This window comes from Haemaphysalis longicornis, unplaced genomic scaffold, assembly GCF_048455015.1.
Source record: "Haemaphysalis longicornis isolate Haplotype H1 unplaced genomic scaffold, Haemaphysalis longicornis Haplotype H1 scaffold_11, whole genome shotgun sequence".
Lineage (NCBI taxonomy): Eukaryota > Metazoa > Arthropoda > Arachnida > Ixodida > Ixodidae > Haemaphysalis > Haemaphysalis longicornis.
This window is the reverse complement of record NW_027526214.1, coordinates 55,804,912-55,818,603: the sequence shown is the minus strand read 5'-3', so window position 1 is coordinate 55,818,603 and position 13,692 is coordinate 55,804,912.

The window sequence follows — 13,692 nt, the reverse complement described above, 5'->3', positions numbered from 1 at the left end:
ATTATGTGATTGCAACTTTTTTCGTATGGGTCCTATTTTAGTAGATCCTGTTCTAAATATAAAGCTGATTGGTAACCTTAAACCTTCTTCGAGTTGTGACGTAGAGCAAATATAACCAAGTTCGTAAAAAACACCGAAGTTTATTCTTCAATAATCCTGTCACGCATTTTTTATCAATCCCTTCAGTGCTGTGCTGCGCCATTTGATTCGAAGGTGGGGAAGGTCGTCCCTTTGTTCGAACCGGTATCCAAAGCTCCTTTGATATTACCGGCCAATATCGTAACTTCTATCTCCTGTAAACGTCATTTATTTTAACCTAGTCATCATCATCATCATCACCAGCCTATCTACGCCCACTGCAGGGCAAAGACCTCTCCCATTATTCTCCAATTACTTCGGTCCTGTGCCAACTGCGACCAATTTATCCCCGCAAACTTCTTGATCTCATCTACCCATCTAACTTCCTGCTGCCCCCTGCAACGCTTGCCTTCTCTAGGGATCACCTCTGTCACCCTTAATGACCAGCGGTTATCTTGCCTTCGCATTACATGCCCTGCCCATGTCCATTTCATCTTAATTTCTACGAATATGTCTTTAACACCAGTTTGCTCCCTGACCCACTCCGCTCTCTTCTTGTCCCTTAATGTTACACCTATCATTTTCCGCTCCATTGCCCGCTGAGTAGCTCTCAATTTAAGTTGAACCCTTTTAGTGAGCCTCCAGGTTTCTGCCCCGTAGGTGATTACCGGTAAGATGCAGCTGTCATGCACTTTCTTCTTCAGCGACAATGGTAGTCTGGTATTCATTATCTGCGAATGTCTGCCATATGCACCCCACCCCACTCTGATCCTTCTAATTATCTCTGCCTCGTGGTAGGGATCTTTGGTCACAACTTGGCCTAAGTAGATAAATTCGCTTACCGCTTCCACTGCCGCGCCACTTATGTCAAACCTCTGTGCTGTGCCGAGGTTATTGATCATTACTTTGGTTTTCTGCATATTAATTTTTAGGTCCACGGTTCTACTCTGTTCTCCCAGTGCGGAAAGCATGCTTTGCAATTCGTCCCCCGAGTAACTTAGCAACGCAACGTCATCAGCAAATCTAAGGTTAGTGAGGTATTCTCTATTAACCCTTACTCCCACCTTTTCCCACCTGTTTAAGCTAGTATCATTCCTGAAATCAAACTCCTTTTTCAGCCAATTTCAACATCCTTTTCGGTAAGTTTACTCATGAGAAACTCAGCTTCTATCAGTCGCACACGACATTGCATCAGCTCTGGATCGCGGTTCATCTGTAGATTGCATCTTTGTAGATTTTCAAAAAGCGTTTGGCAAGGTGTCTTATGAAATATTACTTCTTGAGCTCAGTACCCTAAACATTGATCCTAATGTGTTCAAGTGAATAGGATGCTTTTTGACCAATCGCACCTAATTTGTGGCTGCTAACGAATGCATTTCTCCCCCTATTGATGTTAAATCTGGTGTACCTGAGTGTTCTGTGTTAGGTCATCTGCTCTTTGTAACATTTATTAACGACCTTCCAAATTGTATACATTCCTCCATAAAATTATTCGCTGATGATTCCATAATTTATCGCGAAATTCATGACCAAACGGTCAACAATAATTTACAAGCCGACCTCGACACTGTCTTGAAATGGTGCAGCCAGTGGCAGATGACACTTAACAAAAAACAAATGCAAAAGCAAAAGGTTAACACTTTATCGGAGTGTAATTCGCCTTAAACTATGCTGTACCTCGGCAATCTAGGACCCTGCAAAACGAAACCTAATTTGTCTTCTAGAATCAGTGCAAAACCACTCAGCACGATTTATGCTTTTCGACTACACCCGTACCTCCGGTGTTTTACTAATAAAAATAACCTGGTTCTACCAAGTTTACACAATAGTCGAAAAATTACACGACTTTCTCTGTTTCACAAAATCTCTTTCCGTCTACGATACGCGACCTTTTCTCACGGCCCGCGTACATATCATCTCGCATCGACCATCCATTCAAGCTTGGCGTTTCGTTTGACCCCACCACCGCATTTTCTGAATCGTTTCTCCCAAAACGTCTGAGGAATGGAACCACCTTCCCCACCACATCGTGTCCATTGAAGATCCTGCCTCATTCAAGAATGAACTTTCCGTACATGTAATCCAGTAACCTGGTTTCTGGAAATATTTTTGTGTTTACACACTGCCTGTACTTCTACACTGTTACCTCTTATGCAATGTACCGAACCCCTCTCTAACGCAATAAAGGCCCGGAGGGTACTCAAATAAATAAAAAATATATAAATAAATGCTACAAATGTCTCCTAATTTACGTTGAAGTCAAACTTATTACAATGTAAAGAGTAGCTGGCCCTCGAAATTTGCCAAATTACATTTATTGCAGCCATTTAAAGCCATTGGTCTTTTGCCGCATAATCTTTTGCCGCATTGGTCTTTTGCCGCATTGGTCTTTTGCCGCATTCATCATCATATTCAGCCTATCGAGGTCCACTGCAGGACGAAGGTTTCTCCCGTTGACCTCCAACAGCTCGTGTCCTGTGCTAGTCAAGTAAACAGCTTACCCCCGGAATTTCGTATTTCATTACTCTATCACAGTATTACCGTTGCCCTTGTTCTAGGCCCATTTCTTGGTATACGCTATGTTACCCGAACAGTGCCCAGGTTGTTGTTTTGGCTACCTACATTGCCATCCTCAGTCCATTTCTTTTTCTTTATTTCAACTATGATATGTTCTTCTGCAGTTGGTTCTTTGATCCAGGTATCTCGTTTCTGGTCATTGAGTGATACGGCTTACGTTATTCGTTTCATGGCTCGTTGAGCCTATCTATGTTTGATTTCTAGTTTAGTAAGGCACCAAAATTCAGCTCTTTACTTCGAAACCGTGAGGTTGCATTGATTGTAGTTATTCTTTCGAGTGACAGAAGTCCGTTACCTGGGATTATTGGCAGTGCTTGCCTATTCTGCGCAAGGTTCCTTTCTCGCAGTTTTGGTCAGTACCAATATTTTTGCGAGGTTGCTTTTTTTCCTTTACCTCTTGCAGCACTTCCTTTCCTTAGCTGAAGGGGCGTCTTTGCATCTTATCCATTATTATTTTGATTTACACATAAATATTTTTAGCCTCACAGCCGAAGTTTGTGATTTTATTTCTTCGGGCACGTGTTCTGCAGTCTCACTCAGTAATGCCAGTCGTCCGCAAACCTCTAATGGCTCAAGTGTTTTTCGTTTATTCTTAATTCGATAATTTTCAAATACCCTGTCGAGACAATGTGTGAATAGTTTTGGAGAGATTGTATATCCCGGTGTTACTCTGTTTCAGATCGTAAATTTATCGCTGTGCTTCTTGAGGGTTGTCCTGAACGTGTATTCCTTGTATATGTTTCTAGAAGTAGTATGTACGTTTTTTCTATTCCGGGGTATTCTGTGCTTCTAAAACGGTGCGACGAGTACGGAATCGAACATCTGGTCATAATTTATCATTGCCATTTTGAGTGGTGTAGAGTACTCTGCGGATTTTTCTATCACTTGGTACATACCGTGGTTTTGATCTATTGTTGAGTACCCTTTCTAAAGCCCAGCCGACTCTCTGGGTAGCTGGCAATATCGGCTGCCACATAAGCGGCTAACAATAACTTTCCTGAAGAGATTGTAAATAACGGAGAGTAGGCTATTGGCTTTGCATTCTTAATGTTCTTGGGATCTCCCTTCTCAAGAATGAGCATAATTGTCTCGTTTTTCTATGCAATCGACATTTTTGAAGTTTTGAAGCATTCCGACTCTAGCACAGAGAGCTTTTCCAGTACAATATCTAATTCCTCTTTCGAAAGATGTACGGTTATGCCGTCTCACCTGGAACTTTGACTACTTCACTCCCTTTGAGTGCTTTTTTCACTTCCTTTTTCGTTACTAGTGGGCCATGGCAAGTTGGGCCTGTAAACTCAGTTTTTCCACTGGTCAAACGTCCTGGTATGCAGGGTGGCCTGGAATTATTTTGCTACCTTTATTATCTCTTCTAAGGTGTGTGCAATGTTTCTCCGCTTAATGCGTGCATCCTGCGTACAATGCGTTCATCCTGTTTTTGCAGATGGGTACCTTGATTATAGTTGCTTTGAATACTGCCCCTATTTTAGCATTCCCTCGATCACTGACTTGGTATATGCACGAAGGTCGTGTCGAATACATCTGTTAATCTGACAGATTCATTGCGGAACTTGTACAGTTTCAGCAGCTTTCTTTGTCTTCTGAGATTCTGCCTTGACTTGCATCTAACCATCCACTTATAGTTGCGCCAAATTTTTCAAAGCACCTTCGAATTTCACGTAGCATGATTCTAGTGTAGTCACTTAAATTCAGTACATTTTGTTTTTGGTTCTTCAGCTCAGTTCAGGTCAGTTTGTTGTAACCCAGAGCAAGTGTACAGCGTATGAGATTGATAATAGAGAAAGAGGTCCCGAAGTGTGGCACTGCAACAATGCAGCAGCGTGGCACTGCGGCAGTGTGCCGTCACAACCTTTTCGTGTTTATTTTGTATTCCTTCTTTTGTAGAAGAATGTGTTCGTCTACCTCAGGTTTCTTTTCTCCTGAAACACACCAGTGTATACCCTCGGTTGTTGTGATTGCTTATTCAAAGTTTGCTAATGACCTTTCCCCATTTGCACCCTACCGACCGTTTCTTGAAGTATTCCGTTAACATTTTTAACAAAGTTGTTGCCTTCTTTATTGCTGATTCAACATTCTTGTAAAAGCTATCTACCAATCCATCATCATTCATGGTTGCCTGTCATACGCCTGTACTATCTTTATGCTGTATCACTTGTTTAGCTTGATCACAACAGCCAGGATTCCCTCGCTAATGCTTGAAAACTCTCCACGTTTCCTGCTTTTAAAGCCTACAGCTTTCTAGGGCTACTTAAACCCAGAAATTTTGGTCTGTCTGTCTGTCTAACTGTCTGTGAGTCGATTAAGCCTCACGGCCCAAGCAAAGAGATATTTCGCAATAATCTTATATACACGCAGAAAAATTAAACTTCTAAGTCGGGTATATAAAAAAATTCATACTTGCCAATTTTGTTGAAAAATAAGAAGACATTACGCAAATATCAGACAATAAATTAGTACACAAGGGAAATTTACAGTTTTCCTTTGTAAAAAATTCATGGATGCTTGGTTTTTCGATGGCAAATGATATTGTACATCTACTGCTGAAAACCGTCGCCTGCTGTTGCCAGCGCCACTTCAAGGCGGCATATATAAATTCACGCGATAATAGCAACCAAAGAGGATGGTGATGATGTCTTCAAAGATTTTGGCACGCGCCGTCAAAGGAGATTGGCCAGGGCTAAATCGGTTGTTCCACTACCTAGGATCCACGTTCTGTTTGGAAAGCACCTGGAGCAGGGCCACGCGGTTCTATAAACTTTGAAGTTGGCCGCTTCGATTCACGCCCATCACTACCATACTGCAGCGCTGGCATCGAGGAACCCGCCCTGTAGCAGTGGAATGCAGTAAATTCAAATAGCCTAGAGCAAACCCTTGGTTGTTTTCCTTGGGATGAGCGCGACGGTACACGAACAGCATGAGAGCTGAGCTGAAAGCCAAAGGGGCATTTCCTTTGCAAATGTCTACAAAGACTATCGTCTTTTGACGACATTTGCAATGAAGGGAGCTGATAACCGCCCAATTTTTATCTGAAGATTAAAAATCCCTGTCTGCTCTTTCTTCCCTGGTTATTTATCTTTCCCCTCTTGTGGTATTTCTTCTCTTGGGTTGTCGGTGGGTAATTATTGTTTATTATCAAATACAAATTTCCCCGTAACGTTTGTTATTATCACAATGACCCAGTTGCAGGTTTCCTGATTATAATAACAAAACCACTTGTTCTCAAACATGCATGGCTATTTGACTGTTATAGCCGATCCAAACATTGTGTAAGGGGACAGGAACATTGATTTCTTTGAGACTCGGTGGTGAACTGATTCTGACAAGATTGTAGATTTTGGTGTCACCCAGTGTTTTGTCTGGGGATGGTGGTAAGTGCCAGGCACACGTCACTCAACTCAAGACCAGAATCCGCGCACGGCCATAGAGCCCGTAATGACATTCTGATTATCCATTTTTATTCCGGGGTGTGATTGGTTGTGTCTCAATAATGTGATATTATGTCTGCTGTGGTATCGACTTGCACCGCAATTCTCAATATCATCGTTGCATTGACCCTCATTATCTTAATCAGCACTCTACACTCAATGGCTAGGGAGGGCGAGCAAAAAAGATAACAGTAAATGATGTACTTTTGCTTCGAAATATCTGGTGACACCTTTCTCTTACTTGGCTTTTGCTATACAACTGATTGCTCGCTGTCATGGTCTGATTACAGTATAAAAGCTCTGAAATCATCAGAGATCCGCGTCATACTTTATATGTTTTGGCAAAGCAAGACTGCTGAGCCACAAGCACCGAAAGATCAGACAAAATCGGAATAAATGAATCTGGACAAAAATACCCACAACCACGCAGTTCACTACAAAAATCTCTAGTTAAAGTCAAAGAGCAGGCTTGTTCAAAACATTTTATAACAATGCAACGACCAAGCACTGACATAAGAGGAGAATGGAAGTGTGCTCATGCCAGTTGAAAGCAATATGGCATGCACCCAGACTGTAGAACCAGTAAATAAGATGAAGAGACATGTATCAACCGACAAATAATCAGAACAGTGTACTGCAAAAAAATCTATTTTGTAAAACTTCAATATGTGAGTACATGGTACAAAAATGAAAGAAACAGAGGAGAGCAGGGAAGCACAAAATTTTTCGTATTATAAATAGAGAGCTGTGAAGCAGAAAAGTGAAGATTTTGCTTATGAATGTTGGCAGACAGACCGCGTCTTCCACCAACTGTGATGGCAATCAACCAGAACAGAAAACCTGGGCCTACAGCAAGTGTCAACAGAGCAAAGTTCAGTGTAAATGCTGGTCGTAAATTGAAAAATAGCGGAGTTAGTACCCTGTAAATAACAGCCAAAAAACACAATACGCAAGCTACCAATTGAAAGCGAAGCAAGAAGCTACACAAAACAAGTGCTCGTACGTATTTGGGAGGACCGGCAGCGTGCGTCAATAAATACGATGATGATCCTTTGGATCTCCAGAGAAAAGTAAAATAGTACATTTAAACCACATTTTTCTGGTGGAAATAACAGTGCACAAGAGTTAGTAGAATAAAAACTTCACAGAACAAAACAACGCGGGAGGAATTGTATAAGAAGGCAGCAATGACATCAACCGAAGTGGGCGATATTTTCTTTATATGTAGAAACCAAAACTCTGTTCACCGCAGACAGCTACTGAAATAAAATAGAAGACACAAGGACCTACCGAGAAAGTCAAAAGAGCGTTCTGCTAAACCAGAAAAACCTGCTAACTTAGGAGATTTCGTGAGTAGGTACAATATTTCATAGCACAGTGCACAACAGAAAACTGTTGAATCTCCCGATGGGTATGCGCCAATCAGTCACCATCATCGTGTAGACCGTGTCATTAAATCTGTCATCCCCGCTAAGGGCAGCCATGGCTCAGGTCTGCCTTGCGTCGTTCTTCCGTTTACATTTTGGTGCCGTTGAACCCGGGAAGACGACCGCACGTGACGAAGGAGACCACCGACGTCCCCTGCGGCTTGAGGTTCGCATCACCCCTCTCCCTCGACTGCTGTTTACGCTGCTCAGCCCCGCCCTCAGCCGGAGGTCAGCATGGCTGGCCCTGACCACCGGACGACCGACCGAATGCGTGCGATTGATAAGCTGCGCCGGCAGCAGCGTATCCTTCGCGGCGCTGGTACCCGACTGCTCAAGGCAGCGACGGATTTTTTGGAAGCCGCCTCGACGCATCCGCATGAACTTCAAGCGGCCATTGATCTGCTCGAGAGAAATGAAGCGGCACTGTACGAGGCTGAAAAGAAAATAATTGATCTTCTGGACCATGATGAAGTTGAGCGAGAATATCTCGACGCACCGGCGTATCGAGGAAGCATATGTACTGTCCTAAACCACCTGCGCTCGGCCTTGAACTCTCGGAAGGCGCCCGGCAGGAAAGTCACTACTAACGGCACTGCAGGCAAGCCAAATTACCTTCCACCCTTGACCGTCGTGCGCACTTCTGTTCGCCCAGCCACCCATGCAGACCATCCTCCTCACTGCGGCTCACACCCATCAACATCGGACGTTGTCCTGCCGAAGTTGCAGGCTTCAACGTTCAAGGGTATTGTGAACGTGGGAGCCACCTCGGAGGTAGCGTCGAGCGTCCCAATTGAGGAAGGGGGTGCGGAGCACGAGGGTACGCCTGCCGCAGCCAACGACCACTCAGCTGTTTCTGCTCAACGAGACGACAAAAAAGGCAAGGTAAATGACGTGAAAGAAATGATAGAGCCACCACCGTACACTTTCGAGTATATCTTCGTCCCAGACCTAATGAATGTGGAATCCTTATCGCAGCTTCCTAAAATCCCGCTATCACCAATCGTCAAGTTAGAACATGACGCTGGACCCAGGTTCGAGTCTGGTTCCTTCTGTGTTCCTGATGTTAGGAAGTCTGAACCGCTATTGCTGACCATTTCGTGTCAATGTAACGAAACAACGAAACCTTGCCAAGAAACATCAATAACGCATATTGAGCTGACATCTCGCCCAAAAGCAAGTTCGACAGAATCGCAAACCGCCAAGAGGAAAACCCGAGGCAGGGACAACAGAAATCTGAATATACTGGATGACTCGTTGCATGAGAACTGCAGGTACCATGAACCACTGAGATTTTCCGGACATCAGCTTCACCGGAATAGGTACATAACCGGACAGAAAACGCGAGTCTGGAGAACAGTTTGGTTGTCGCCCGCTTCACCTTGGCGGCATATGGCTGTCGTGAAAGCTGAGAAACGCCGGATGCACCGCTGGAAGCAAAAGAGGTGACATCAATTCAGGGTAGCTTTCGAAGGAATGACCTTATGGAAAGAAAGACACTACACTATGATTGCGGATTAATTCTTTAACCTCACAAGGATTTTCTCGCGGGTGGGAGAGGGAATAGGAGGAGCTGTTTCGACCTGATGAAATTCAGCGTCCTGAGGAGCAACCGAGCCAAGGCCAAGCGTTCGTACGCACCGACAACAGACGCATTCGTTTTTCCCAACTGCTGAGCCGCCACAGAAAAAACCACCGTCGTACACAGCGAGGGTCAGGACATGCTGCGAGATACGCCGAAGGTTGAGAAGCCTGTGCATACCTCGCCACCGTTCAGCTCCGTTCGCCCTATTAGGTAGTACAGCCGTCGCGCCGCAGCGCACACCTTGCAGTGTCGTGAAGCGCCAAAGAACAAAAGCTATTTTTACTTGAAGACGATGTGTACCGGATCCGCACGTGTAACTTGTGCCGCAGCGCAGATGTGTCCCAGACGCGTCAAAGCAGCGCCTCCATGGCTACTGCTACAAGAAGCCCATTGGCCGCTCAAGATTTTGGATGGACTGCGGGACTCACTGCACGAGAATCGTCCCGAGGCGAAAGCACTCAAGCAGCGCTACGAGAAACTGCATCGCATGAACGTGTAGGAGACGCAGAGCCAGCTGGTGAAGCTATTGAACAGCTAGAAGGTTCGGTCTGGGGGGCAGCGTTTGTGTGAGGACAGATACGCACGTTGCGGGCGCGGGAGGATGTTGAATCTCCCGATCGGTATGCGCCAATCAGTCACCATCATCGTGTAGACTGTGTCATTAAATCTGTCATCCCCGCTAAGGGCAGCCATGGCTCAGGTCTGCCTTGCGTCGTTCTTCCGTTAACAAAAACACTACATCCAGTTTGAAAAGACAGAACACTGACCTCAATGGTGTCTTAGTATTATCTTACGTATCAGGCAAGGCAGAGTGTTTTATCCGTAAATGGTGGCAACAATGAACAAGATAAGGGCATGTTCGATGATGAAAAAATTCAAAAGAGGCCGGTTACTGTAATTATAACTAGGTAAAGTAAAAAAATAGCAAACTGGCACCTCAAATCTATAAAAAGAGCCGAAAAAGCACTACAGGAAGGATATGAAAAAACAAAATACCAATTTTAACGCAATAGAGGGTTACTTTGTCTCTGTGAGGAAAGCAATACCACCACTGTCGGAAGCACGGCGCCAATAAGAGCGATGAAGAAACAAGAATTAAAGAAATGCAGTCAAAAGATCCTCCGTGGATATATATCTAGTTACTGAAGTTTAACATGTACACATTTACGACAAGTTTATTAAAACAGTGAAAACAAGAAAATCCGAAAAGCATGGTATGAAACAACAGACTGGTGAATCCACAAAAGGCGAATAGGTTTTTCTTACATAGGAGGGATGACAGACTGTGTGCTCCGCAAACTGTCGGCAATTGACTACTTGTGAAGACATCGAAAAGACCTCGCATCTTTCATATTTATGTAAACATTTGCTTATTATTTGGGGCAACGGAAGAATTGTGCTGCGCACTGGTCGGCGGAAATGAATAAATGAGAAAACACAGATGGTCAGGAAAAAAATTTAAAGAAGCGCATTGTACAATTAAAGTAACATGTTAATAGAAAATTATGAAGAATTACAAATAGCAAGTAAAGGCAACACAGTCACCATTAAAATAATGGGCTCTGAACTGAGCCGTGTTTGCTCACACGTAGGCAAAAAGCAACTCTGGTTGCACCCCAAAAGAAAACAGCACTGAGGGATGGAGAATACGTCGTTGAACAGAAAAGAGTCAAAAAGCCCGGATTGCTTTAAAGATAGCAAGATGAAATGAGAGATAAGGCGAGAGAGCACATAGAGAAAATAGTTTACAACAATAAGAAAACACAAAAATTGGCAGTGCAAAAATTTAGACCGCTCTTATGAATGGGGATTTTTGCATAGACATTGGGAAATGAAATCTGCTTCATGTAGGTTAACGGTAGTACCTGGATCGGAACACACCACTGCGCAGGCAAAATACAAAGACCCCAGTTTAATGCAAATGCTTCTTGGTCAAATGAAATCATACGTGAGTTGGCAGGGCGTTTTATTAACACAGTGGAAGTAAAAGAGGGAATGCTACGAAAACAGCGCCTTCGCCTTTTTGATAGGGCCGTTGCTTCCAATTTATGTGAGCGCAAGAATTCAAAATTCACAAAACATGACGGCCACTAACGACTAAAATCACGGGGAGTAACAAATTACGAAGAACATCCAGTGCCCTATAAACGTAACTTGCCACAATACAGATGCGGGACTTTGTACTATGATAAATAAATCCTTTAAAAAAGAGAACAAGGGAGCGTAGAAGAAGACACACAGTTTTCAGCAAAGAGATGTTTCCCCATACACTAGTGTACGAAGGCTGCGAGCGCCGCAAAGAGAAATGGCACTGAATGAAAGAAAAGAGATGTATTTTTAGACGTCTCTAGATTCCAGTTGCTGAAGTTGCATCGTGCTATAATGAGAGATTGGCCGAGGTGGTAACTTGTGCAGCAAAGGCGAGAAAAAAAGAAGAGAGAGGTTACGAAACCAAGCCCTATTTTTTTTACGGGGAGTTGTGGCATACCGAGGCTAAACGAAAGACTGTGAGCACAGCAAAAGAAACTGCAATGTAGTCGGGGTCATATAAAGAAAGACAGATAAACTGGTAACAAACCATAGTTTGCTATAAACTTATATTGATAAAGTTGAAGCTTTGCCTAGTTTTTATTTATACATCTAAAACGGTTTAAACAACAGAAGAAAGGAGGCATGAAATAAAAAGAGAGGGTGCTGAGATAATTAGAGAAACTTTATTTATTAAATTCCGACAAACTAGATTTTATACACCACAAAATGCGATGACAATATATGAATAAGAACATAAGAAAGACAGAAAAGGTATTGTAAAAAAACACATTTACGTTAATTCAGTCGAGAAATAAAACAAATATAGATCGGTTTCTTCAAAGGGGAAGTTTAATCGTACGTTAGCGTAAGCAAGACTGGCTACAGAAAAAAGCGAAATGTATTGTGAATAAATGACCAGAAGAGAGAGGGAGAGGGAGAATAAACTTTGTCTAAATCCTGAAAATGCTTCCGAAAGTCGTCCTTATACCAGGATTCCTTGAGCTAGGGCCACGTCGACAGCCCTTTCGATCAGGCGCAGCTGATTTCTTAAGTCGTGAGGTGCCCATGGCTCCCTCCCGAAGCTCCTTGTAAGGCGGATATTAAGGGGGTCTAGGGTAGACGTATCGCCGCCGCCCACCAGGTTTCTGAGAGTCCCAAACTCTATGCAGAAGCGACAAAAAGGAGAAAAGTGTGTCCGGTCAAACAGGTTACGGCTCGTGGGATGGGGGAATATGTTGGCCTGGAGGGAACGCAAAAATCTTTCCTGACCTCTCGGTAGGGATTTGTGGGGTCAAGAGTAGGTGTTACGGGGTAGCCTATACTAATGCGTGATTTTCTGATAGGTGACAAGAGGTTGCATGCGCTAAGGCTTGGCTTCAGCTTCACCAGCGCTGGCTCGGCCCGTCAAATCTCGAGCCACGAGGTGTGCGATGTCCTTGCTCGGGATTCCACGGTTAACAGGTGCCCATACAATTCTGACTGGTCTTGTTCTTTGTCTCTGATTGACTAGTCGAAGTGTTGTGACGTACAAGTGACCGTTGGAAATGTTTCGACATGCCTGCAGGGAGTCTGAGATAACTTTGGAGGCGCTTTGGCGTAAAGCAAGTGCTATTGCCGCTTCCTCGGCTTGGAGAGGGTTGCATACGGGGATTGAGATGCTGCACCTGTGCTGCTTATTTAAAATGACGGTGACTGCCATGGCTGCTCTCCCGTGGTAACACGCTGCGTGTGTGTAAGGAGTAGATGGTGCACCCCCGTACAAGCTAAATATTGTCCGGGCTCGAGATTCTCGGCAACCCCCGTGATACACAGGGTACATATGGCGTGGTAAGACAGGCACTTTGAAGTGTTTTCTAATAAAGCGGGGTACGTTTCCAGTAAAGAGAGGTGGGTGGCTGAGTGGGGCTGACAGTGACAGGCATGTGAGGATGAGCCTCCCGATTCCAGTTACTCCTCCTTATTCTTTGGCTGGACAGGTCCGGCTCTATTAACTCCCCGGCCATGTTGTGGATGCAAAGTCGGAGTCGTCGTTCGGTTGAGGTGCTGGCCGGCAGACCCATGACTTGCTTGTACGCCTTCCTGACCAGGTTGTTTATTTTCTCCTGCTCTGTGGCTTTAAGCAGGACATAAGGTATAAGTTATGTGTTCCTAGACACGACGAAGGCGTGGAAAGGGCGAATCATGCCCGCTTCCCCCATACGCCTGGTTTTGGTCAGGACTCGTCGTATCATATCAGTAACCTGGTCGGCTGTGGTTTTGGGTTGGTTGATCGGGAATATCATCAAGCCTCCAATATCATGCCCCAGATCACGCTTGGAGATGGTGAAATGTTATGGCCCTCTGGTCATAGGGTGATAGTGGGCGACCCTGTAGGTCGTGTTTTGCATGGTGAAACCAGGTGTAGCTCAGTCTTATGGGGGCGCAACTGAGACCACATGAATTAGCATAGGCAGCAACCACATCCGCTACCTCTTGTAGGCGGCTCTTTAACACTCCGATAAACTGCGCGGACGCCCAGATGGTTATGTCGTCAGCGTAATATGCAATGGGG